We start from the raw sequence: 5,356 nt of genomic DNA, 5'->3' as shown, positions 1-5,356 counted from the left end.
TTTTGATTGTTGATGGTGGTGTTGGTAGTAGGGTTTTTTTCCGGGTTTTGGTGGTTGCCCTTGTTGCTTTTTTTGGTTGGCGGCGGTTGGGCAACTGTCCTTGAGGTGTGCCTCGCTGCCGCATACATAACAACGTGGCCGCCTTCCTTCCACCACTACATATAACTTGTGGTCCTTTGCCAGTTGGATGTGTGTGGGGATTTCTGGCACTCCTCTTCAGTGATATGGAGGAGGACTTCGACTTTTTTTCCCCCTTCCCAGTTTTTCTCCTCTGCAGTAGCAATTTCTAATATATTTGCCTCCTCCATTTCGAGGCATATAGAACCTACTATCCACTGTGTTTCCACTTGTGAAAGATAGATAGATAGAGACAGATTGAGATAGATAGATATACAGACAGACAGATAGATATATAGACAGATATGTTTCTTTATTAGCCACGCAGGGCTGAACACAGAGGGGACAAGTTACAAAGTAGAGCTTTTCTTTTTGGAATGGAGAAAGTAGGAAAAAAGGGGAGATGGATTTTCGATCAAAAGGGATCGTAAATGATTAAAAAAACACATCAAAGGGATCTTCTTTCACAGAAATGTCATGATGAAGAGTGTAAAGGGGGATACAGATTAGGTTTATCCATGGGAAAAAAACCTACGGAAAAGACCACGGTAACCTTGGCCAATAATGGCATGCAGAAAAACACATTACAGTAAGTGGCTCCGTCATTCACAAGTGCCATCCTTGCTACATTCACCCATCTTTTCTTAAAGCATTCAGTAGACAGAACTTCCCTCTCTACTCTAACAGCTGTTCGGATTACTTACTGCTAAACAACCCGAGATTTGCGATTGTATATATAGCAGTATACAAGCTAATATCCCGACAAATGGCAGAAAGAAGAACAGCTTCATCCAACTAACTATTTAACCGAAAAACTGAATGAAAGAGAGACCCAAACGCTATGGAAAGCAGTGCTACACCTTGACCCCAGACTCTGGCTACAACCAGTGCAATATAAAAGATTATATATATATATATATATATATATATATATATATATATTTATATATTCATGCTCCGAGAAAAGTGTCACCAAGAAATGCATCAGTAACATTAATGTTAAAGTTAGCATTGATATGATTTGAACGCCGAACATAATTAACTAATACTAGTTGGGGTGTAATTTAATGGAGATGTGGCAGTTATTTCTAGCATACCTAGTAATAGCGTAGAAGCTCACTCATTTCTCCCCCGGTGAATTGAAGCAGTATTCTATACGAGGATTAACCAGTATCTAGAAACAAGAATTGTTATCCTTTTGCTTTCAAATTATTTCACTTTCCAGCAGCAACATTCTTCGTTTGTAACTTTTTACAGATGTTTAGTTTTTCTCATTTTGTTTTATACTATTTTGTAATAATATCGATTATTTTTTTCCCGGGAGTTTAGCTTAGAAACTGATTGGCTCCACTGGGGCTGACCTACACTCGATGCACTGAGGAAAGCCGAATATATTTACCAAGTGATCGATCACATTTGAAATATCACTTCAAACATGATCAACTGAAAGGGAATTGATCCAGTCGACTGAATGGCTCCACCTTGAAATTATTCAACATCAAAAGAGAAATCAGTTTCAATTTTATTCTAGAACCTTGCACTAAAGCATTAAATAATTCTCTGAAATTGCAAAATAGGCATGAAATAATATTGGTGGTGTTATTGTTATTTTTGTTGGTGTTTTTGTTTTTCGATTTTTTTTTTGCTACTTCTGCCTGTTTCTGTTCTTTCTTTCGTTGTCTTTTTTTTACCTTTTTGGCTGCCATTTCAACCTACATCTGCCATAATTGATCAGAATTTGGTCAACGGTATTCCAACCAGGACCATCACGTTTTCAAACAATATTCACGTTTATTAATTTTTTCAGAGTCGAGAAGGTTGTGCCCAGTTCATTCACATGCCCCACGAGACCGACAAGATCATTATTAATTTGATTCGAACTTAGTATGCAAGACGGCGTGACGAATCTCGACATTTCAGAGCTTTTGAAAATTTGAATGATCTAAAAGTATTAGAAATTGGGTCAAGTCTTTTATCTTTTAATTTTTATCTGTAATTGTTCCAGTCACTGTGGCCATGCTGAGGCAACCCCATGAAGAATTTGTAATGGAATGAATCTATCTCAGTGTGAATTTTCTTAAAGCTAGGGACTTATTTTCGCGGTCTCTTTTGCCAAACCGGTAAATTACGGGGACATACCAAATTCGGTTTTTATGCGATGTTGGACAAACGCAGACGAAAAGGGAGACACACACACGACAAGATTCTTTCAATCTCAATTTCCTTCTTCAATCCACTCACAGGGCTTTGAGCAGCCCAACGTAGAGAATGCTTCTACACACAGGGGAACTAAACGTGGAAGCATGTGATTTGGAAGCCAGCTTCTTAGCATACAGTCGCGCCTGCCCCTAAACTGCATCAGTTTGGTTAAATAAGAGGTGATATATAAGATACACATAAAATATGATTTAGTAACTAAAACTTTATGCTTATTTGGAGGACGGGTACAGTATTCTAGATTCATTCAAGAGAAACTTCTTAAGGAAAGGGTAATCTCAGATTCAATTTATATATTTCAGCGAAATGATGTCAGTGTATAAATATAATTATAATTGCTCTTTACTCTTTTACTTGTTTCAGTCAATTGACTGTGGCCATGCTGGAGCACCGTCTTTAGTCAAGCAAATCGGACTTATTCTTTGTAAGCCTAGTACTTATTCTATCGGTGTCTTTTGCCGAACCGCTAAGTTTCAGGGACGTTAACACACCAGCATCGGTTGTCAAGCGATGCTGGGGGGACAAACAATTGTAAGCGTTTTTATTTCACTTATCGCTCATATAGTGAAAAGGAGATATAATTTTTCTTAGCTGAGACAAGTGACATTCTTTGTTTCAATGAATTCACACTTTTCTGATCTTTTTGTGTCTAACCTAATAATTATAGCCGATCGTGTCCACTATCGTTTTTAATTTTATATGCAAAAAAAAAAAGGCCTGCCGGCTACGTCAGAATTCGATATATCAAGTGCATGCGTTTGCACAGTCAGTCGGGAATCGAAGAAAATCTGTTATGTATGTAGTTGGGTAATCGTACGTTCTAAGTTCAAATCATGTCGGGGTTGATTTCGTTTAGATATAGAAATGATACAATAAGAAATATATATATATAACATTATTATATCAAAATGAGCGAGTTTGTACGAACATGAAAGTCTGCTGAGTGTCCTTATTGTTTAAACTAACTTGTTGTGATAAGCAGTAATCGTTAAATGGCAGCTGTCTAGATTTTAATATTGTTTAGCTGGACTGTGTTATTTATTAACTAAGAGATGATTGAATGCTGCAATTATCTCACTTTCACAATTTTGATCTACTGCTGGGGCAAGATCCAGTTAGCCATTGGTGGAATGTCCATGTTGACTATAGCTTTAAGCATCTATGATGTCTAACTGCGTTTTATTTCGTATTGTGGTGCTATAATGGAATGATTAGTTTTGACCAGCAGTAATATACTGAAATCCATTCTTATGAATTTCATACATCGTACGACGTATACGAAATGATTTTATTAAAACTTAACCGACTTTGTAGCCTGCTTACCACATAACAATATCTCTAAGTCTAAGGATTCTTGTTTCACTTGTCATTTTGCTCCAAATCAGCCCTGATCTAAATATCTGGTTGTACCATACAAAACGTCCTTCATTTTCGAACATAAAAAGACCCGATTTAAGAAAGATTTAGCTGCTACAGAAAACTGGAAGAGGAACAAATAAAAGGATCAAAACTTGAATTAATAATTCTATTTTATCTCCAATCTGAGAGCGTTTTAAAGTCATTCAGAAATAGAATCTTATTTCATGTTGCCTATATTTAATAATAGTTCCCTCTTTTACTATTATTAGAGGCAATGTTAAGTGTATCATTGTTATCACAAAAAGCAAAACGAACAATCTATTCCCTTAACTGAATTTTCTATTCATCTCGACCCTCTTTGTATCTTCACGATTATAACTCCATCATATTTTCCATTTACTCGTACTATTTATAATCAACTTTCTAATAACATCTCTAATCTCGACCATCTCTAAATATTCTATTATCTAGAAATGAGTAATATTTTCGTAGCTCTTTTTTTTTTCATATATATATATATATATATATATATATATATATATATATATATATAATGCATTTAGACCACTCTCTAAGTTGCTCATCCCTTCCTGTGATCCTAGAGATGCTCATTTATCTCTTAATATATTGTTCGGAGAATATCCACTCTCATTCCCTCGACAATTCTTCTTTCCTATTAATTATATATTTTGGCGATACCTTTTATACAGAGGGAATGTGTATGTGTGTATACACTGCGTGCGTGTGTTATCATATATATGTATGTGAATATATATATACATACAGAGAGAGAGAGAGAGAGAGAGAGAGAGAGAGAGAGGGAACACAGAGAGCGTGAGAGTGGGAAATAAATAGCCAGACAGACATATAGATAGATAGATAGATAGACAGACAGATAGACAGACAGATAGACAGACAGATAGACAGACAGACAGATAGACAGACAGACAGACAGACAGACAGACAGACAGACAGATAGACAGACAGATAGACAGACAGATAGACAGACAGATAGACAGACAGATAGACAGACAGATAGACAGACAGATATACAGATAGATATACAGATAGATATACAGATAGATATACAGATAGATATATAGATAGATATACAGATAGATTTGAGGAACATACTTCTTGAATCATAGCTTTACGTTTCACCATTACAATTGTTATGTAGAAAAGTCAGTCAGAAAATGTGCGTTCTCTTCAGTTATTCATGGCAAATGCGCAGTGTCACGTGACAATAATTCACGTGTACTAATCTTCGTTTCTTGAAAATCATATGCAAAATCTTACTGATCAGGGTATAATTTTTATGCAATGTTAGATTCTTAGTTAAATTATGTCAACTTCCTTATGTGAGGAACACCTTCCGAACTTGTTACATACAGACAATTTTTAAGACTCATTGGTGGCTCTGTCTACAGAGCCTAACTAGTTGAGGCCTTTTCTTCAAGAATGCAAAAGATTGAAAATAGTATTTTACAATTTGCGAAGAGAAATTATCAGTTTTTCTATAAAAAATATTGTAGAGCGGTGCAGGAATTAGAGAATAAGCGATCTTTTCCTGTTATATATGCTTTTTGTGTGTGTGTGTGTGTGTATGTGTGTATCATGCATATGCGTTTCTGTGTGAGCAATCCAGTAATAAAGCGTATTT

The sequence above is a fragment of the Octopus bimaculoides genome, chromosome 6 (assembly GCF_001194135.2).
Source record: "Octopus bimaculoides isolate UCB-OBI-ISO-001 chromosome 6, ASM119413v2, whole genome shotgun sequence".
NCBI lineage: Eukaryota > Metazoa > Mollusca > Cephalopoda > Octopoda > Octopodidae > Octopus > Octopus bimaculoides.
Note: the sequence above shows the minus strand (reverse complement) of the source record.